At 36.9% G+C, this 23727-nt stretch overlaps 1 protein-coding gene across 1 annotated transcript in view; it reads left to right on the top strand.

Annotated features, from left to right (window-relative positions):
* The first annotated feature begins 9903 nt into the window (after positions 1-9903).
* Positions 9904-23727, top strand: part of LOC108234802 (leucine-rich repeat-containing protein 4C) — a 60903-nt gene continuing 47079 nt past the window's right edge. The window contains exon 1 of the mRNA XM_017414282.2: positions 9904-11395. The gene's annotated coding sequence lies outside the window, so the exon portion shown is untranslated. The remainder of the gene's footprint in view (positions 11396-23727) is intronic.

Genomic DNA, 23727 nt, shown 5'->3' with positions numbered 1-23727 from the left:
ACCCCAGGGCAGCTGTGGCTACAATGTAGCTTACCACCATCATTGTGTGAATGTGTGGATGAATGGGTGAATGATTGTAGTGTAAAGCGCTTTGGGGTCCTTGGACTAGATAAAGCGCTATATAAGTGCAAGCCATTTACCATTTACCATTTTATATTTGTATACATTAATGTGTATTATGGAGGGGTTTCTTTTTACTTAATAGAACACCTCAGTCAAATAGTCAAATGTCAGGTTTTTGTTTTAGCTGTGTTTTTTTTTTTTTTGTATTTAGTATTTTGTTTCTAGTTTCTTTTGGTTTTGGTTTATTGTCTTTGTTGGTTTCCTATTTGTTGTCGTTCATGTCATCATTCTCCACTCATCCTCAGTCTGCCCCTGTTTAACAGCTACAGCCATCTCCACCTGTCAGCAATTGTTATCACTCACCTGTGCCCACTTCACCTGATTATCCTCAGTGCTTAAAACCTGGTCACTTTCTCCACTACCCTGCTGGTTCATTGTGTATTGTCTTTTGTCTCTGTTTGTCTGGTTCCCTAACCTTGCCTCACCTTGCCTTTTTGTTTTGTTTACTTTTTGGAATTTTGCTGCCACGTCAGCTTTTTGTGTTTGGTTATCTTTTATTTTAATAAATTAGTTTTTTTTTTGTTGTTGTTTTTTTAAATGAGTCTGCAGTCTGGGTTTGCTTCTGTCATCACTAATCATGACAATATTATTAAAAATAAGGAACAAGCTGCATTTTTTTCTTTAAAAGAGACCCTAACCCTCAGTATGTTGACATGTTTTTTGACAGGGAACTATAACCTAATTTCAGTAAGAACACATTTCATGATATATGGCTGCATAATTAGAGAACATTAACCATTTGTTACTTTTACAGTATGCAGCTCTTCAGTCTTCACCTAGCCAAGCCCTAAAACATAAGACATGTGAAGTTGTTCCTTTTGAGTCACTGTGTCCTTGCAGCCCGAGGTTACACTTGGTCTGAGATCTGCTTCCTCATTTCAGCATCATGCTGCTCCATTATTCAGTATCACCGAATTACCTGCACCAACACAGCCTTTGAAATATGCTATCGCAGAACAAATGCTGACTTCCTGTCCTTGCCTTCTGCATATAAAAGCAAAAATTCTGCATTCATACATATGTTGCTTCCACACACATATGGCTGACATAACAATTTCCTTTTCTTGGTAAATACATCTCAGCTGCATGCAAACCTGAATTGTTGCAGTTTACTCAGCCAACTCTGTAGCATTAACTCTTAAAAAGTGTCAGAAAGAGCTCATGTGTGAACAGAGCAACCAATTCTCAGAAGAATTCACGGTGAGTGATTGTGCATGCTCATGAGGATTGCCGCCTCAGACTCCTCTCTGCCTGGCTGTCTGTTAGTTTCCACTCGTTTGTCGATACAGTGTTACACGCGGTTTAGACAGCACCACAGAAACTGTCATCATCAGGAACAACTTGGGCCTTTTCTTCCTTCCTTTTCATGCTGTAAACAAAACAGTGATTTTAGAAACATGCTTATTGCATCACATTTTGTATCCTGTACGCTCCACCCGGGCACCACTTGAGAGTATCTCAAGTTGTTAAAACACACCTCACGTGAAAAAACCCCTGCTTGTGTGAACAGGCATTTGCAGGCAGTGTCTGCACTTACTTCACTTGGCATTCTTTCATGTTCACTTGCGGAAGCAGCTTGAGCTGAGAGACTTTTGATGTGGCCTCATTAACCTATATAATGCTTTTCCACAAGCAAACAGCTCATAAATATAGCTCCTAATGTAGAGCAAATGTAAAATGTAAAGCAAACATGAAAAATGACTTCTTCTTTTAACACAACTCCTGGTGTGGATTCGTCAGAAAAATCGTTTTTGCTTTTTTTTTTTTTTTTTTTTTTTTTGCTGTATCAAATGGACCATTGCAGAATTTTTACTGTTGCTGAAAAACATACAATTATTTGTAGGGGCTTAGAAATAAATAAAAAAAATTGTAATGAAATTAAAAAAAAATGATTTTATTTCTCTGAGTTTGCATACTTTATTTTATTGGCATGTATTTTTTTTAGGGTTTTCCTAACTGTAAAATATCAACAAAGAATAATTATAGTAACTGTAAGAAGTAGAATATTTAAGACATTCAAATGCAACATATCTTTTTTTTAGTTAAACTGAGGTTTTGTTATTTTAACCCTTTTATTTAAATGAATAAATCTATAACTAAATGCAGTCTTTGAAGGAGACACTGCTAACTCTAACCTCACTGCCTTCAATATGCAGTGTGTGACCTCATTGGACAAGAACTCCCTCTGCTCACAGAACCCAGTTTGATTCCTACAACGTGGGCATGTGTGTGTGTGGGTGCGCATGGGGGGAGGGAGGGGGCATGTGTGTGTGTAAGCCTGTATGTTAACGCTGTTTCTGAAGTTCATCACCAAATCATACCAGTGTTATCACTCTGTATTCTTTCCATCCTTATACTAATTACCTAATCTGCTCTTAAGCATTCTATCTCCTGTTTCACAGCAAATGTGATAATTAAACATTTACTCAAATAAGTCAAAAAGTCTTAAACTGCAGTCTTGATCAGAGTGTCTTTTATTTGGAATAAAGCAACACAATTTTCTAATTTGATTAAAAGACTAAAACTACATCATTAGGGTAATTAAAAAAACAACAAATAACCTGGGTTAGTTTTAGATAATTAATGGCCCAGCATTTCTTGAAGGAATGCAAATCTGTCTTTTTCATGCCAGAGTTTTATACTAAGATTCTCTTACAAAGAGAAATGTAGCCATTTTGGTTAGACCTTGAAAAAAACATACAATATCATGCTCAATGTATGTACAGGAAATGACTCTCAGCTACTACCACTTCAAATTTTAGCTCAATATCTGTAAAACTGGCTGAAGGTTTACCCTTTTTGTGTTGGCTGATGTTGTTGAACTGCAGCAGCCATCGTGAACTGGATTTACTTCCAAAGTTAATCAGTTGTAAATGTACATGAAGTCTTCATTTTTATCAGGACTGTATGAGATATTTTGATAACAGACAAACAAGGTTCACTCCAAAAGGTAATGATAGAGTTTTAAGCAAAGACATTCCACAATTAGTAACACTTGGAGTTTATGTTGTATGTTCGCAGGTACAACCAAACCAAATTATAGCACAATATCTGTAATTTTTCACATTTTCTAAAGTCAGATGTCTGTGGTGGCAATCGTTAACAGGGTTGATTGTACCTCTATAAAGTTAATTTAGTGTAGAGGTACATCAAATGATTATTCCCGAAAGGTACATTAAAATCTGTCAAGTGGTTCACAAGATATTTTGCTAACAGACATAGTTGACTCCAGATAGTTAATGGCAAAATTTTAGACAAAGACCCTGAGACTTGTTGAGAATTATTTTTAGCTACTGCCACACTAATTGTAAGGATTGTATATTTAAAGTTATTGCCATTTCAGCATTGTTGCCAGTTGGCTGTGGTGGTCATCTTGAATCATCTTGACTCCAAAAGACAATCAGTCGTAGTTGTACAACCACACAGACACACCCATCCATCAGTTTTCTATACCTGCTTTTTGTGCAGAATTATTGATGCTGGTGCTTCATTCCAGTGGTCTTTGTGAAAGAGATGAGGTACACCCTAGACAGATAGCCAGTCCATCATAGGTCACATAGAGACAAATATGGCAACTAAGGGCAATAAATATGATAATGGGCCATTTTTTGGAGTGGCAAGATCCTGCACTATATCCACCTAGAGTATAGGATAATCGAGACAAGTTGTAAAGAATAGTCAAACAGCATAGGCTCAGTTAAAACAAATAGGCTCAACTGGCAAATGCTGTATAGCAACAAAGAAATCATAACCTTCTTTGAGTAGCAATCACACTCCCTATTTATTTATTTAAAATAAATAACAAAACACACACACACACACACACACACACACATATATATATATATATATATATATATATATATGGGCTAGAGCTTTTGGCATTGACATTGAGTGTTGGTGTTGTATAAATGCAAATAGGTCTGAATAAGATGCATTATATATTCACATTGCCCTTGAATGAAAAACCCTCTAATGAGCATGTGCATATTTGAAGAAGCACATGGTGGAATGTTGATTTGATAGTACAGATCTGCTGAAGATTTCATTTATAGAAACACAGAGGATGCAACTCTACCCTTCTTTCCCTCAGCTTTTATTTTTAATTTTTCTGCTTGGGAGATCCAGGAATTAAAATTCATTTTTCATCAAAGCATAAAGAAAATGCTGAGAGCTAAAAAGCCAATGAATCAAATTTATATTTAGTGTTTGTAGAGGAGATGGAAAGTTCTTGGTTAGGGAATGTTGTGACATAGTACAGAGTATGAAGGATGATTATGAAGTTAAGACTAATTATTTATGAATAGAATACTTTTTGTAAAAAATAAACAAGGTCTAGATATGCACAGCTGTAACTAAGGCATTAGGATGAGATATTAACTCATTTAGTGCTTTAAATCTTTTAAAAATTGACTTGTGTTTTGACACGTTATCCATAAGAGGACAAAGCGCTAGCTTTCACAAATTAAGAAAAAAACACCTAATGTGTTATATGAAAGTTGAATTTAGATTAAATAAAAGGTTTCATCTGACAAAAAAGAACCTTACAGAAAATGGAGACACACTTTAAGATTGTTCTCTTCTTATATTTTCTCTACGACTCAGTGAATAGTTCACCCTTGCATGAATCACCACGTTACCATGATGGAGGGGTGCCTCAAGGACCCCAGAAGCTATGTTGTCCAGGGCAGTTTGCTCCTGGCAAAATTGGTTCTGAGATGACTAAGCAAATGACTAAAGATAAAAGGACCATAATTTCTTGCCTGAATGAGGAATATTGGGGCCGCACCTTGGAGCCATGCATGGGGAAGAGGCTCCTCAGCAACCGTCTGGTGACTGGACCGTCACATATGGGCTTTGGCCAATCACAGCCGGAAAAAGCAACAATGTAAATCCTCCACCAGGAGGAGTCATAAAGGACTGATGTTTTGTGAACTGGGTAGCAATGCAAAATAGAGGCCTTGTCGGTCTGATACCTGGTTACTGAAAATGACTTCTGAATTTCACCTCACTGGTATGGGAGGAGCCCAAGCTTGAGCAGGAAGTTGAGGGAAACCAACTAGATGCTGTCCCTCTCATCTTGACCAACAGCAAAGGCTTTAGAAGCAATCTCCTGTAGATAGGCTTGTCCACTCTGGAGTGATCTTGGGTGATTGAAAACGAGCAGTCATGTTGACCAAACGTTGGCTCTTTCCCCAGTGGATAACAGATAGCTTCCCAGTTTGGATGTGTGGAAAACATGATTGATTCGTTGTCTAATTGTCTTCTGAGATTTTCTGCATGTTTCAGATTCTGATATCTGGCATGGTTTGGGATTTTTTCAAAATGCAAACTTGAAATGAGCATGCTAAATACAATAATATTCATAAGAATGGAAGCAGCTGTTGCTATTAGAAACAGGGATTGTGTGTGTGAACGAGCAAATGGCAAGAACAGAAAAAGAAGAAGTCAAACAAGAGCAACAGAAACAAAGAGCAAATATTGTCCTTTCACCCAAATATTTATAAAAATCTGAAATACTTGTATGCTAACCAGTAAATTTTGAATTATTTTGGACTAAGACCCGTTATCACTGATCAGTTACTTTGGCAGCCAGAAGTGGGTTGACAGCATCATACTTGTTTTCCTCTTTGACATGTTGGAGGCTGCTGTGTTTTGGGCTTTTCAAATGCTGCAAAACTTTTCCTGGAGCTTTGCTCCAAATGTGGTGACACAGAACTGTCCTGCCTTTCTGTGAACAGTTGTGTCAACTTTCTGATTTTCTTCCATGAGTAAAGTCTGTGACCTTATGGCAGGTATATGCTTTAGGGTGCAATATCTGTATCAAAACTATATTACATATCTATATTAAAATTAGGTTTTTTTTGCAAAATAACAGAATGTAGAAATGTTTCAAAACTTTAATAGGGCCATGGGGAAAATAAAAAAAGAAAGAAGACCCTCTTTTGGGTCCTGGATTTTACATATTCATTATAAAAAGGTTTGATCTTTACCAATACACACACATATATATATATATATATATATATATATATATATATATATATATATATATACGAAAACATACAATAGATTCCACCATGCCATTATTTATTAAACAAAAACAGTCAAAATGGAAAGGCTGTGAGTGGAAAAACTAAGCACACTGCTTGGTTTCCATTGGATTTAGGATGCAAAGTAGCAGCCAGGTGGTGGTGATTAAATGGATTTGATATCATTATCAGTGTGAGCACCTCAATGAAAGCAGAAGTTTTGGTAGTTTACTGCTCTGGAGTGTACGGGTGTGTGTTAACACAATGTCGAGAAGGAAAGACAGCAGCATCGACCTTAGAAAAGCATCTGTTCCTGTCCATCAGTTTTTTAAAGGGTTAAAGGTTACATCCAAACCACTTGGAGTCCATCAATCTACAGTGAAAAAGACTATTTACAAGTGAAAAACATTTAAGACAGTTGCTGGTCTTTCCAAAAGCATAAGTCCAAGCAAATTCACTGCAAGATCAAACATACAATGCTCAAAGAAAAAACAAATGCAACAAACACAACAGCTCTGTCCCAGACTCTACAGGCCTCAATTAACAGGTAAATGGTAAAGTTTATGGCAGAACAATTAGAAAAAGACTGAACAAGAATGACTTGTTGGGGAAGGTTACAAAAAGAAAGTCTCTTTTCCCCAAAAACAATGTGGCAGCACAACCTAGATTTACAACGTTTTGAATTAACTGCAAGACATCTAGAGCAATGTCCTTTGGACAAATGAGACTAAAGTATAGGTATATGGCCATGATGCACAAAGCTTCTTTTGGGGAAACACATATCAAAACAAAAACTTCATACCAGCTGTCAGCATAAATGATTTGGGATTGTTTTGCAGCTACAGGACCTGGACATCTTGTGGCCAATGACTCAATCATGAACTCTTCTGTAAACCAAAGTATTCTAAAGTCAAATCTGAGGTGTCTTCCTGATGCCTTAAGTTTGCTCCAAACTGAGTCTTCAAACAGGACAATAATGACAAATAGAGCAACAAATCTATAACAGAATAGCAAAATAGTAAAAGAATCAAAGTGTTGCATTCTTCCTGTCAAAGTTCAGACCTCAATCTGACTGGGCTCTTCAGACAACCGTGCATAAAAGAATGTCCACAAACCTCAATCATCTAAAGCAACGTTGTAAAGAAGAGTAAGCCAAAACTCCGCCACAACCATGTGAGAGGCTTATAAAGTCATACAGAAAACTACTACTTTAAGCTATTGCTGCTAAAGATGGTTCTTCAAGATACTGACTCACAGTGTACTTTTCACATGTTTACCATTTTGGCTTTGCTTTAATTTAATAAATATTGCCACAGTGAAATCTGTTGTGTGTGTTTGTACACTTAAAGCCAGATTTGATTAATTTTAGAATCTGGTAGATATCAGATCATTGTAAACGTGCCTCAATGCATAAAACTCAAGAACTGAAAGAACGTGTACTTTCTGTTTCTCATGACCGTATGTTTCAGTTACATAGCATATTCAATATATAATTATTATATTCCACTCAGTAATATCACACACAATATTACCAGATCTAAAGTCAGAAAATATTAAAGATCACAAACAACATTAACAATAGAACTGAAAACAATGTCATTAAGTTTGATGAAAGCCACAGTCTGCCAGCATTAGACATCAACTGCATGGATTTTACAAGTCTCTTCGATGACATTCAAACAAAACTATATTTTCTCTTGGGCTGAGTCAATTAGCTGAATAACAGAGGGGAAAGAAACACATCAGACAATCCATTTGCAACTATTCTGAATAGCAATTAATCATTTAATTCATAGTCACCCTCACTGGTGGAGCTGTCAGGATGACAGCGTTTAGTATTCTAGTTGGTAATCTACCTCATCTAAAACACTACTGGGTGGATCGTCTGAAAAAGAAAAAAAGTAATCTTACAGATGATAATTTTGGCCAACTTGTTTTGACTTTCTTTTGGCTACCAGCAGGTTGACTTTCATGCGTGCGTAGTCTGATGCAGAATATGAATCCCTTTGAGAATTCATTTAAAAACAAGCTTTTTTTTGGTATTATTTAATTTAAAATTCTGTAAAACTGTAAACAATGTATATAAAAGGGACTGACAAAGTAATTTAATTTGTTTACTTTATTATTTGTGGATTAAAACATGCAATTTCATCAAAACAACTTGAGGTTTTACTCATTTTTGTATCATCAAGTTACTGTCGGGTTACTAATAAGGATGTTAATCATGACTCACAGGTCTGCTTTGACATTTTGACGATGGTGATGAAGAGCATTGTAAATCATGTCGGCCCAGAGTTTTCTATACGAGTTCACTTATTTAATGTGGTGACAGTGAAGGCCGCAGATTACATTCCACCTCATCTTCGTGCCCATCAAGCCTTTCGCCTGACAGCTCCTCTCCTCTTTTTTTAATGCCTTTGCATTTACAGTTTGATATTTATTTTTAAAAATAATAATTTGGGACTTTTTTTAATAATCCATTATAGATATATTGTAATTTGCCTAGATGTTCCTCCACCTGCCATTTTTTAGGTAATTGGAACATTATGACTGATGGTTAAAATTCATTCTGGTTCCCCGTTTCATAAAATGCCATGGCCTCAGCATCCACGAACACATGTCTGCTTTTTGGTTGGTTATGTATCTTGATTAGAGCAGCTGTTTATCTCAGATGTAATGAAACCACACATTTATGTCAAAATTTCTTTCACCGGCTCACCTTCTTGGCAGCACCAATCAGAGTGTTGTACCTGTCTTGACAATAGGAAATGTTATTTTTGCTTGCCACAGAAAGGGATAATGTTTTTGCACACATCTCTGTGTGTGTGCACATTTGTCTGCACCTTTAGAAAAATATCTCACGAACCAGTGGACAGATTATAATGAAACTATCAGAAAGTAATAAATGGCTGTACATCTAAAACTCGTTTGCTTTTGAAGTCAACCCAATTCAAAATGGCCGTCACAGGTAAGCAACATTAGCAAACACAAAAATGGCTAAAACTCATTGTGGTAGCAGCTGAAAGTCATCCCCATTTTCATCTTTTGTCAAAATTTTGCTAATAACTATTGGCTATGTTTGTCTGTTATAAAAATATCTTATGAACCACAAGATGGATTTTCATGAAACTCTCAGAAGTAATCATTGGATGTACATCTACTGCTTAGTAACTTCTGGAGTCAACATAGATCAAGATGTCAACCACAGTAAACTACCCCTAACCCAAACAAAAATGGATATAACTCATATTATTATTATTACAGATACTGAACTAAAATTGTATGTGGTAGAGGGGGAACATTATCCTTAAGACATACTACTATATATTGCACAATATTTTTTTGCTTTAAACTGTGGCACTAACTGTTGACACTGGTGTTGATTGTCTGTTAGCAAAATATCTTAAATGCCACAAGACAGACTGAAATGAAATGCTCAGATTAGCCATAGCTAATCAACATTTGCCAAGACAAAAAATGGCTATAACTCAGTCAATTTTACTGATATTGAGCTAAAAATTGGTGTGGCAGTAGATAGAGAGTATTTTACACATATATATTTATTTTAACTCTCATAGCACAACAGGAATAAATGAATTGTTTGTCATTTAAAGCATCCCAATTTGATTAGACTCAGCAGTGAAGGCTTAGTTGCCTAAGAATAAAGACATATCTTGATATATTTTCCTTACTGTGGTGGACACTTACACTCTTTCTACCAGTGCTTGTAACGCAGAGGAGTGATAATACCCCAACATGTTGAGTGGGAATTTATTTGTGGACACTGACAGTGGAAATGGTCCGTTTTGGATGACTGAATAGAGAATGACGCCTGTAGGTGGCAACCATACCTCATCAACAACCGAATCTCACGCGCACGCGCGCTCAAGGTACATACACACATGAACAGGCGCGCGCGCAGAGCCATCAGACCGCGGCTTTCTACATTAATGCTATTGATCCCTGATAATTAATGACCGCTGGCTGATTTAAATGGGCAGCTGGAGGCGCGGGCAAAAAGTGGTCAAAGTTAAAGTGGTCCCTGGGCAATACGAGAACACGCCTACACGCGCGCGTATACCTATACTTAGCTACGCTTGTGAGTCAGTCACGCGCGCGCGCGCGCTGCAGATCTGCGCCCTTAGAGACGTTTTCAGCGCGCTCGCTATTCAAGTCATGGACGGCGGTGAGCTGGGGGACCATTAGGAGCCAAAAGCAAAAAAAATAAAAAAATAAAACCGCTGTCTTTGCAAACCCACGGCACACGGACGCTGCTGCTGCCTCACCGCGCGGTTCGGACACACGCGCTCCCTGACACGCGGAATTATCACTAATCGCTTTGGCGGAGGGAAGAAAAAAACATATCACCCAGAATCTTCCGTTCCACTTGACAGAAACCGCTGTGTGCCATATGCTCTGCGATTTCCAGAGCCGCCTATGGCAACCCATTGGTACTGATGCGGCGCGTGTGATGGTTGCAGTGGGACGGATATCCTTAATTTTATCCAATCGGCGCTCTAAAGGGTTTTTCTCTCCTTTTTTTTTTTTTTTTTTTTTTTTTTTGGTTGTTGTTGGACGCTTCTGCATCTCTTTCGGCGCTGTGACCTTAGTCAGTGCTTTAAATAGGTAAATATTGATTGTCATGCTTTCGTGATCTCCAAAAGGAGAAGAGGTCTTCTCTTTTTCTTTTTCTTTCTTTTTAGTTTAGTTTGTTTCTTTTGTTCTTTTTTTTGTTTGTGGATTTTTTTTTTATTATTATTTTTCTTTTTTGCTGGGAGTCAGTTTTGGACTGGATCGGCCTATGCTGACTTGATTACCCATCTGAAAACATATTTTAAAAAAATATATAAAATAAAATAAAAATTAAAAAAAAAACTCTGCAGGATTTCTTCCTCCTCAGTCCAGAGGAATACACCGTTTAAGTCCAGGAGGCTGCGGCCGCTCTTCAGAGGGTTTCCAGCCGCGCGTGGAGGGGAATGGTGGCCGCACCGCAGATCCACGCAACTCTCCCTGAGTGGGCTTTTCGCAGGCGAGCATCTTGACTTGTGATCGAGAGAGAGACGCGGACTGCAGCAGCCTCCAGCCTTCCTCCCCCCTCACCCCCACCTCCACACACCACCCCTCTTTCACATGGAGATTTCTGTCTCGGTCGCGCTGCAAATCCTGAAAACGTGGACGGGGGCCCTGCTGATTTTCCCTGCTCTGTTCTCGCCCTCGCTTCCTTTTATTCGAGAAAATGCGTAAGTGTTTCATTCATTTGGGCTCCTGTGTAGAGTAGACCCATCTCCCATCGCCATTTGTTCCATCAGTGATTTGCTGTTGCCTCACAGACTTCAGTGTACAGAAAGATACTTTTGGTTTTAATTCCTGCGCCCTTATTTCGTTTCTGTGTGAAGGATATGAGATCTGTCGCATTCTCTCTCGAGGGTGAGTGTGTCTGTGTGTGTGTGTTGTGTGAGGTATAAATATAGACAGATAAAAATAGCGGGGTTGGAGAAGAGAAAAAAATGTGGAGGTAAGTGGTGCAACAAATCCTGTGTTTGAGCGCTTCATGGAGACCGCAAGAGTGCCTTAGTCCCTGTTGCCAGTAGGACATTACTGATAGAAAAAGGCCTACGTCATATGGTAATTCAAATTCAGTTCAGGTATTCTCAGCATACACGTTTGCAGCAAAAAAGAGCTTCGGATTGGCCAGGTGAACTGGCTGCTCCATCTGCTTTGAGTTTGAGCGTGCACAAATACAAAGCTTAGTCTTTTTTTTAATTTTATTTTTACATAATGCGCTCCCTGTGTTGTCCCTTTATACTTATGTCTGAATTAAAAAAAAAAAAAAAAAAAAAAAAAAAAAAAACCTTCGGAAAAGCCAAGAATGAGGTTCTGTTAACCCTACCACAGCTTGAGCTGGTTATCTTAAAAGGCAAACTGTCAGGTCTTCTGATAGTTGCTTTGGCAATACATCTAAAAAAGAAAGAAAGAAAGAAAGACAGAAAATGTGAGTATGAGCTGTCCATCACTGTGTGGTGCTGAAACTGCTCTGCTTGAAGTGCATTTAGAGCACTGACATTGCTGCTGCTGCTGCTGCTGCAGCCCAAAAGCTTTCCGCTTTAAACCCTAACCAACTCATCCTCAAGTGTGCCCTGCCTGCCATATTCACATCTGGTGATTTTACGGCCAGTCTGTAAAATGAAGGACACGCTCAGAGTGTGAAGGGTTGGTTACCACCTTATTTGCATGCACATATGAGCAACGGCTATACCCAATATGCAGTATCTCACTCACATAAAAGCCTATTTAATCGCTTTGGCTCTCTGATGACTACTCTGTGGTATGAATTGTTTGTCTATTTCATCAAATTGCTCTGTCAACAGTGGGGGTATTATTGTTATCCATGTGAACGTGTATAATTTAGCACCATTGGGCAGAATATTCAAGGATAGTAAATTAAGGAAGGATAATATTCAACATAAAGGTGCTAGTGTTATTGCTTTGCGATTTGCTGTTACTTTTTGATTTCATTGTACTGTATACTCGTAAATATAAGACAAAGCACTAGTAATTGTCTCAATAGGGCAACAGGCCACCAGATTGAAACAGTAGGGGAAAAAAAAAAAGAAAAGACGTAGAAGTTTAAGTTCAAAGCTCGGTGCCAGTTGTGTTTCTGAATAAGTGCAGTGTTCTGCATGGCTGAGAATCTGTGGTGAGCATGAGCTCCGTGCCTATGGCAAAACAACCATGCTTGTTGTCACGGCCTTTGAGTTTGTGACTTTATCACCTTGTTAAACTGTTCAGTCATCAGGAAAAAAAAAGAAAAAACACGGAGAATGTAATCACTCTGACTAACATTGTAGGTTTTGGCATTTACCTGCCTGCCAAGGGACTGAATGGAGGCAAACCATGCTAGAGATGCTCACTACAACAGCTCTGACAGAAGCCTTCACTGTGGGAAATGAGCACTTGGGTGAATGGATTTCTTTTCAAGCGTGACACACATGTAGTCAACCACTGGTACAGAACAGGGGGAACAGTGACTCATCTAACTATTTGTGGCTTTTTTCTCTCTCTCTCTCTGACTAAAATGCAGCTTTTGTTCTTGAACAATCTACTGCACAAAATAAGATAATTTAAGCTTTTCCAATAATATTTCTCCATGAATTTCATGTCACAAGCTGCCCTCTTCCTCATATGTCAGACATTATAGTGAACTGATTCATCTCTATTTGTCTTGTTTATGAAATAATAATAAAAAAAAATCATTCAAGAATTATGACTCTGTCTGTTTTAGGTATAAAATATTTTTATGCCACCCTCACCTTTAGCCCTTTCACCATTAGACCAGACAATAATTACCAGAAGTGTTAGTTGAGGATGACTTTCAGCTACTACCACATCAAACCTTAGCTCAATTTCAGCCATTTTTGTATTGCTAAGATCAATTAGCTGTTGAATTGGGTTGACTCCAAAAGGTAATCAGTTGTAGATGTACATCCAGTGATTACTTTTTGAAGATTTCATTAACATCCATCCAGTGGTTCATGAGATAATTTGCTAACAGAAAAAACAGGGTTGATACCAACCAAAATCTTAAGCAAAGATGCTATGGAGCCAGTTAGTGCTCAGTGTATGTGTTAGGAAAGATTCTCAGCTACTACCACATTGAATTTTAGCTCAACATCTATACATTTTACTGAGTTATAGCTACTTTTGTAGTAGCTGATATTGATTTGCTGCAGCGGCCATCTTCAATTTTGTTGACTCCAAGTTAATCAGTTGTAGATGTCCATTCAGTAATCAATTACCGAGAGTTTCATTTAATTTTTTCCACTGGTTCATGGAATATTTTGCAAATGAACAGCGTAATTACCAACAGTTTATGTCAAAGTTTTTAGCAAAAAGGTTGTACAATGGGTTGTACTTGGATTATGTGGTGGTAATTAGTTTCAACTACTACCATTCCAAATCTTAGCTCAATATCTGTACAACTGATTAATTTATTGCAATTTCTGTGTGTTTAGTTGGCTGTGGCAGTCATCTTGATTTGGGTTGACTTCAAAGATTAATCAATTTCATTATAATCTATTTATGATTCATGAGCTATTTTGCTAACAGGCAGGCAGAGTTGATGAATAGTTAAAGGAAAAGCTATGAAAATAAATTTTGTGCAGTTAGTTATTTCTTGGTGTGTAAGTTGGAGAAGTACATACATTTTTTTTATTTTTGAGTTTTAACAGAAAATCTGTACTGTGGTTGATGAGATATTTTGCTAACACAACAGACAAACAAACACAAACATAGGAAACACTTCACAGATGGGTGTTAAATATCATTTAAGTTCCAGCCAATGTTTATCATCATTTATCATGTAATTTTTGTCTTGAAACGTTTTTTATTTTTTTTACATTTATCCACAATATTTAAATAATGAGCAGCTTGGTCTGCCCAGGGTTTTTACACACAACACTAAGCCTGGTGGGATACTAATCGCTAAGTAATATTTAGGGCCAGTCTTTCACGTCTGCCATTTCCTTTCTTTAGATAATAAATAATGCACCGTAAAACTTAGGATTTCTAACTGATTTCCTCCTAAATATTCAGGTTATGGGTCAATGACAGAAAGTTTAAAACTGTTCACTCGTGCTGCAGCTAAGTCTCAGTGTAATTTCAGTTTGACATTTGGAAAAGAGGAAAGTCTGCTTTCATATGTGCTCAATCAGTGCCTTGCCATGACGGTTCTGAAATGTACCAAAGACTAATACTGCACTGAAAATTGGACTATAAACGAAAAAAAGGACTAAAAAAAAAAAAAAGAGTTATTAATAGTAGCTAAAGAAACTGTATTTTCTGTGTAAAGGCAGAGTGGAACTGAGTGCTGAAGAACTGAAGAAGCTAAAACTAAAACAGCAAACCACCTGCTAAAACCCAAAAGGAGCAAAACACTAGCTAAAAGCTAATGGATGCAAAATTCTACCTGAAAACCAAAAGTGGCTAAACGCTAGCTCAAAGCAGCATTATAAGGGCAGGTGAGGCAGAGCCCTACTTAAAAAATAAATAAATAAACAATAAATAATTTGCCTCACAAAGTAATAAATAAAAAAAACATAATTAATAAAAATACATATTAATAAACAATGTGAATGAATTAATTAGCTTACTGTGTATTGTTTTGTTCTGTGAATTTTCAACTATCTTATCACTTTTAAATGAAATTTGAAGGTTTTTTTTTTCTTAATTTTTGACTTATTTGCAGTGATAAGGCAGTACAGGTCACTGACCGCGTTCGTCAGTAGATTTAACATAAAGCCTGTTGGCAGCGATTGGTACTACAAGGCAGCTCCCACAAAGTCTCATTGGGGTGTAAAATACCCCGCCCTATGGACACATTCTGCTGGTTTTAGCTCAGGGATCTTAATGAATGCAGAAATAGTTGCAACAAAACCTGCTGTGTCCAGCAGTGAAGATGTTTTGTTTAAAAATCCATTTATGAGACTAAAAATAGAAGCTAAATTATGAGACAGCAGCTTGGAGCAGACAGACAGGACATGAACAGAACACAGAATATTAAAGTTGGAGGCAGATAAACAACGGGGCATTTTCTCCAACATGGTAGGCCCATTTTCTGTCTGTAACTATTCAGATCAGCCACAGATGGATCTTATTTATTTAATTCTGTGGCTTCCTACAGCATGTGTCTGGTTGGTTCTGGGTTCTTGTAATCTCGAGGCTGCAGGTATGAGCCCAGATTGGGCCTTTAATCAAATATGTCAGCCTCACTTTTTTAGTTTAATTATTAGAATTATTTCACAAGTATTATTGCAGAAATGGCACTTCAAATAAAATTAGAAATCCAATCCAGAAAGCCGTGTACCCGTCTGTCTGTTTATTTTTACCCAGTTAAAATTAAAAATACTCCCATTTGGGTGAAGGTAGGAGCGGAGGCGTCCGTTCCTCTGATTTAATTATCAGACCGATCTGTTTTTCTGAGACACAACCTCGACACATGAAAGACAAAAAGTAAACAACTTTGTGAACAAAAAAAATAATACAATAAATACTAAGCAACATATAGCCTATCTTTTTTTACAGAAAATGTAATGCTAATCGTACCACTCGTGTAGTTATTGATTCAGGAAATGACTGTCCGCCCCACTAAAATTTAGGCGCAGGAGCTGCTACTGATCATGAGACAAAAATAGAGCAAATATGCAGAAGCAGATTTCAAAGGAACAATGTTTTTGAAGTAACTGTTTCTATAAGAATAAAATCTGTAAAAATGTCAAAGCACCAATTTCCTGAATGAACTGAACATTTTCATATTTGAATGGTAAAAATAGTTTGCAGATATAGTTTGGTTGCAAAAAATGTAGACCAAGAAGGTAAATGGAGAAAATGCTAGCTTCCATTATTGTGTGAATGCTCACTCAGCATTCACACAATAATGGAATTAGGCTTCAGAAATGGTGGTGTGTTACATAAAAGAAGAATTTGCCGATCGTGGACATTTTGCGTGATTTAAAGCACTGTTACCTGATGCCCTCTGTGTGAGGTTTACATGTTCTCTGTCTGCCTGTGTCAGATTTTTTCTGCAATCCAAAGCCAAAAATGTTGGGTGATTTGCATGAGCAAAAGCACACATGGTTGACTGTGTGATGGAATAACAAGCTGTCGACAGTGTGACCCGCCTCTCGCTCAGCCCTCTGTGACCCTCTGAGGGATCAAGAAGATGTAGCTAATGGACGGATTTGCTGTTTTTTGTACATATAAAGTGCCTCTGGGTTTTGGTTTTTAAGGACATCAGCTTGTTCTTTTGGAAACTAGGGAGCAACTTTAAATATTTCTAGCTTTTCATGAACGACTATAAAAATAAAGCAATTAGAAGTTTAATCCCTTTTTGATAATAGCTTATAAAAATAAAGGCTTAGCATTGCTTGAAGGAGTGAATATAACTGTCTGCCTTTTATGCCTCTTATGAGTTTTAAACTGAGATTATCTTATGATAAGAAAGAATGTAGTTTTACAGATGTGGACAAATTTGTTTGTAGCCTTTTGTTAAAGAAAGAAAAACCCACAGTGGTCACTGAAATAACTTAAAACTGACAAAGATTATACTAAGAAAAGAAATACTGAAAATCAACCAATGAAAACAGACGATGCTTTTGAATTTTGGGATAACAAAATTGAAAAACAAACAAACAAAGCCAAAAAATAAATAAATGAAACTCCCCTCGACAACAAAGGTGGTACCTCAAGAAAGCACTGAAACTAATTTGCCAACAGCGACATGTTAAACTAGAGTGTGTCCTGTAATCAGCATCACAGGTGTCCTTCATTCCTGTAATCAGTATATTTAATAATTATTAGTAATTATTATTTAGGAACAACTATTTAGTAATCTGCCTATTTCAAGGGTGAAAAGTAGTCACTGTGCTGTTTCTGGTCATGGTGTGTACCACCCTGAACATGGAGCACAGAAAGCAAAATAGAGCGCTGTCTTACAAGCTTAGAAAAAAATGACATCATGTTAAAGCTAAAGGCTATAAGACCATCTCCAAGCAGCTTGATGTTCCTCTGACTACAGCTGCTCAGATTATTCATAAGTCTAAGGTCCACAGGACTAGAGCCAATCTCACTGAACATGGTCACAAGAGGAAAATTGATGACAATTTATACAAATGGTAACCAAAAGAGCCCGGAACAACTTCTAAAATAATTAGATGTGAACTCCATCAGTGTCAGACTGCACAACTCAGCACTTTTTGAGCCAAAGTGGACTTAATAGAAGATGACCAAGGGATCACACCATGTTGAAAGCAAATCATGAAAAATACATTTTGACAAGCTATAAAGTTTCCGGGAGAATGTCCTTTTGACAGATGAAACAAAACTGGAGCTTTTAGGCAACACGTTACATCAACTCCATGTTTATAGAGTCAAAAAATGAAACATACAACAAGAAAAAAACACTGTAGCTACAGTGAACAATGGAGGAGGCTCGGTTATGTTCTAAGACTGGGACAACTGACAAAGGGTGTCTCTAGTTTATGAGGGTACAATGAAACCTTAAGACTATCAAGGCAATCTGGAGTGAAATGTGCTGCCCAGTGTCAGAAAGCTTGGTCTCTGTCGCAGGTCATGGATCCTCCAGCAGGATAATGAGCCAAAACACACAGCTATAAACAGCCCAGAATGACTCAGAACAAAACATTGGACCATTCTAAAGTGGCCTTCTGAGCCCTGATCTAAATCCTGTTGACCATCTGTGGAAGGAGCTGAAACACGCAGTCTAAAGAAGGAGCCCTTCAAACCTGAGACAGCTGGAGCAGTTTGCTTATGAGGATTGGATGAAAGTACCTGTGGACAGGTGCAGAACTCTCAGTGAGGGTTACAGAAATTGCTTAATTGCAGTGATTGCCTCAAAATGTTGGGCAACAAATACTAACTTAAGAGTAATTTTTTTTTTTTTTTTTGTCAAGGCCAGTTATTCGTCTGTTTCCAAAATAAATCTGTTCAACCAAAACTAAAAAGAAACAACTGATTTCCATTAGTTGATTTTTTTCTTCTATTATTTTTTCAGCAGTTTCAAGTTATTTATGTGACCTTTGTGTGTTTGTCTCTCCTTAACAAAAGGGTACGAACAAATGTATCTATGTCTTGTAAGCATTTTGGTCAAACCTTGTAAATTTCATGCCTTAATGAGAGATCTCATGAGTAGTTATAGCTCTCAGTGTATGTGTTGAGAATGTCTCTCAAATTCAAGCTCCACATGTAAAATTGAAAGAGTTATAGTCATTTTTTTAAGCTTAGTTGGATGTAGCGGCCATCTTGAATTGGGCTGACTCCAAAAGTTAATAACTTGCACATGTACACCAAATGATTACTTTCAAAAGGTTTCATCAAAATTCATTTAGTGGTTCATAAGATTTTATACTAACAATCAGATAGACCTGACTACAATAGTTAATATCAAAGTTTTAAGCACAGATCTTAATGGATCAGTCTGCATTAAAACTATAAATACAGATCAGTCTCAGCTATTAATACACCAAATTATATCTGTAAAATGACTCGAGTTATTTTGTGTTTGCCAAGAAAGCTCTCCTGTGCCAAATTGAAATAATGTCAAAAGGTAATCAGTTGCAGAAGTACATCCAATGATCATATTCTGAGAGCCTAATTAAAATATGTTCAGTGATTCATGAGATATTTTGGTAACAGTACAGACAAAAAAAAAGTTATTTCGCTTTCAGTGGTGAGCATTTTGTAAATTTGGCAATACCTATCCCTATTAATTGTGCAAATTATTGACCGAGCATTTGTTAAGCCAAAATATCTTTGTTTGATGGTAGTTTTGCTTAAACTCCAACGCCATGTTTTGCTGAACTGTGTGCTCTCTGAGTGTGGATTAGTGCCTGAATTTGAAAGCCTTTGGTTTCAGCCTGTCAAGGGTGAAAATGCTGATTCATTTTCACATTACTGTGCTCTGCATTACACTTTTGCTTTTAGTGACTGATGGGAGCCGTCAGAGCTTTTGAGGAATATGCTGCACTATAAGCAAGCCGTGTTCTATTGTTTCATTAATTTACGTTGTTGCTCCATGATTCTGTCTCAGCGTGATATGAGGATTGGTGATGGGAGTGAGGCTAATTTATGTCTGATATTCAGGCGAGAAAAAGTGAAAAAATAAAAAATAAAATAATAATAACAAAACAACAAGCACATCCAAAATGTGTCTGTGTTTAATCCTAACTAATGTGAAGGGACTGTGTGCATTTAGGCTTGCATTTGCAATATGTGACATAAACAAGTGAGTGGATTGTAGCTTGAGATTAGACTGACTTCATGCCGCTTCCATTTTGATAGATAGCTCACGCTATCTTTCCAGTAGTACCTCTAGAAAACATGTGTTTGTGTCGAGTCAGGAGACAGGGTGATCTGAGTTGGACCGCTCGGGTGTGAAAGAGTCCAATGCGTGCCAGGCTTGGAAAGAGACTTAGTATTCACTGTAGCAGCTTAAGTTATGCTTTTGTGCACCAGAAAGGGGATTATTCAGTGAATCCTGCTCTGTGTCATTCACAATTTTTGCATTTCTAAATCGACAAATATGAGCGCATTGATGTATGAAGAGACGATATCCGGTTATTTGCCTTTTTGGTACAATTAAGTGTGACTTATGTGGAGCGACTGCGATGACGCCTGCAAAAAATTATAACTCGTGGCACAAATGTCATAATTGTTTTGACTGCGACTGTTGGTGCCTTACTTCACCATCTGTGTTGTGCACCATGTGTCTGCAGTGGCCTGCAGCAGAAGCCAGCAATCAACTCCAGCGAGAGGCTCTGATAGAAAGAGTGTTTTCAGTCGACGGGTACCATGTTTCTGCTTCTTCAGCAACCAGCCACTTTCTGCAAATGCCATATTGACCTTTTATAGATTTCTCTACAGATTCCCAACAACCTACACACATACAGTCGGCAATAATGCACAAGTCAACATTATTTTCTGTGATTATACACTAGATATGGCAGTGTTGTGATGTGAAGCACAGCTGAGTTCCGCCCTCTGCTCTGAAGAATGCATAATCACAATAAACAATGTCCTGAGGGCAATTACGTTCTTCCCCCCCATTTTTTCCATATCCATCTCACTGCTTGTTTTTTTTTTTTTACACCTTTTCAGAACATCTGATTTACTTATTCATTTATTTTACTGCATTTACTGCACATACATAAGCAGGGGAGTGTATAAAAGTCTTTACTTTGAGAAGTTTTTCCTGGGATTGGGATCTGGAGGACCTTAAAGAATGCCACACTTTGTCTTTTACCAGTAAGATTGGTGTATTGTATTCATAGTACTAAGATGTCTTGGCATGTAATTTAAGCTGAGAAATTCTATTTATGGCAATAAATTTTTTTTGTATTAGTTAAATACAACAAATGCAACGAACTGGTGACCTGCCCAGGTTGTACCCAGCTGCTCACGGTTTCACTGCTGGGATGGGAATCTACCCCCAGTGGCCCTTAATAAAATGACTGAGTGTGTGAATATATATGTATATACAGTACAAACAGTGTTTTGTTCCTACCATTTAATAATCTGAAAACTGCATTTTGAAGTTCACATTTTTCTTCAAAGTTTCAATTTAATTTTTTTTATTTATTTTTTTTTCAAATCAACTTTGCTTGTGTTAAACCTTAAAATTCATCTTCTCCACAGAACAAACCAGGTTGTTAGCAATCTGACATGAAATTAATTATTATTTCAGTATCTCAGTACTAACGTGGACTCATCAGCATTCAAAGGCAAATAGATTTTTGGATACGTGTATACATAAAAGATTAAACGGGATTTTGCTTCCTTTTTTTATTTTTTATTTTCATTTATTTTTGAGAGAAATGCTGTTCTATTGTCTGAGATGCAGATAAAAGACAGAATTAACCTTAAAAATATTTTTGTAGCCACCAAAAAGGAGTGATGAAGAAAGAAATTAGCAATACAGTCATAGAAACATGACAAAAATTTAAATGTATTTAGAATATGTTAAATAAAATTTAAATCCAGTTTTCTAAGTCCAACCCCAATAAAAAAAACAACTTAAGATGTTGTATAAAATGTAAATAAAACTAAATGCAATGATTTGCAAATCTCATACACTTATATTTTATTCACAATGAAACAATGTAAACATATCAAATATTTAAAGCAATAAAGTGTACTCTTTAAGAAAAAAAAACATGCAAGATAAATTTGATTTAGACGGCAGCAACACATCTAAAAAAAGTGAGACAGAGTAATGCTTACCTCTGTGAACCATTCCATCTTCTTTTAACACATCTCTTCACATTTGTGTTTGTGCAGAGATCCAGCTGCTGGAGGTTTTGGAGGGAAATGTTGTCCCATTCTTGCCTAATGTAGGATTCTAGTTGTTCAACAGCTCTGGATCTTCTTTATCGAAGTTTTTGTTTCATGACATGTCAACTGTGTTCAGCTGGAGAGAGGTCTGGACTTCAGGCAGGCCAGTTCAGCACCCAAATTATTTTACTATGAAGCCATGCTGTTGTAATATATATGGTTTAGTTTGTTTTTTTTAAACATGAATGTAGTTTTCTACATTGATGGTGTCTTTCCAGATGTGTAAACTGCCCATGCAACAGGCACCACCTTACCATCAGAGAGGCAGGCTTTTGAACTGTGCTGATAACAGGCCAATGGTCCTTCTCCTTTTTAGTACAGAAGATGTAATGGTTTCTAAAAAAACATATTTCAGACATTGAATTTTCTGACTACAGAACAGCTTTTCATTTCGCCTTAGTTCATTTTAAATGAACTTTGATCCAGAGAAGCGTTTCTGGTTGGGCTTCTTCTTTCCATGATAGAGCTTTAACCTGCTTTTGTGGATGGCGCGGCGAACTGTGTTTACAGATGATGATCTGTGGAAGTGTTCCTGAGTCCACGCAGTGATGTCCAGAACAGAATCAGACCAGAGGGTCCAAAGATCTCACGCATCCAATACTGACTTTCAGTCTTGGTCTTTGCGCATAGGTGTTTCTCTAGATTCTTGAAGTTTTTTGAGAATATTATGAACAGTAGATTATGGGATATTCAAAGTGATTTTTTTTGGAACATTTTTCTGAAATTGTTCCACTATTTTTAGACAGTTTGTTTGCAGAGTGCTGAACTTCTAACCATCTTTCATCTGAGAGATTCAGCCTCTCTAGAATGCTCTTTTTACACCCAGTCCTCTTACTGACCTGTTGCCAATTAACCTAATTAGTTGCAAGCTGTTTCTTATTTGTACAACTTCCTTTTACAGCATTTTATTACTTCTGTCCCCACTATTTGGAGATGTGCTGCTGCTTTCAAATTCAAAATTTCCTCAGATTTTCCGTAAAAACTGTAATATTTTAGCTTTAGCAATCCAGTTATTTTAGCATTTGATGTTTTCCGTGTTCCATTGTGAATAAAATATGAGTTTACAAGATTTGCAAATAATTGCATTCTGTTTTTTTTTTTTTTCAAATTTTACACAACGTGCCAACTTTGTCAAAACTATGGTTGCAACTGAATATCTTAATATATTAAAAATAACATTATTTCACATAAATTAGGTAAATAGTTCAAATTTTAAAATTACATGTTTTGTTTTGAGTTCAAAAAGAAGCTCCACATTGAAGATGGCAGTTTTAAGTGGTAATACCTGAACTCCAGATAGAAATAACAGTAAAAAATACTTAAAAATGCATTTCTCTTTTCAGTTGTCCTTCATCCATTTGTATTGGCATTACTCAGCCAGGATTTTGCAAAAGAAACATACTGAGTACATGTGAACAGTTAAGAAGTAGGCTAGATTACTCTACAAGAGAAACATTCTGTTGTCAGTTTTTTACTTATTAACTATAACGTCGGCAAGCTGTTGATGTTTACAGGTGCTGGTCATAAAATTAGAATATCATGAAAAAGTAGATTGATTTCAGTAATTCTATTTAAAAAGTGAAACTTGTATATTATATTCATACATTACATACAAACTCATATATTTCAAATGTTTATTTCGTTTAATTTTGATGATTACAAATGACAA

This window comes from Kryptolebias marmoratus, linkage group LG15, assembly GCF_001649575.2.
Source record: "Kryptolebias marmoratus isolate JLee-2015 linkage group LG15, ASM164957v2, whole genome shotgun sequence".
In the NCBI taxonomy this organism is placed as follows: Eukaryota; Metazoa; Chordata; class Actinopteri; order Cyprinodontiformes; family Rivulidae; genus Kryptolebias; species Kryptolebias marmoratus.
The sequence above is the reverse complement of the archived record's forward strand: the minus strand, read 5'-3'. Positions and strand labels throughout refer to the sequence as shown.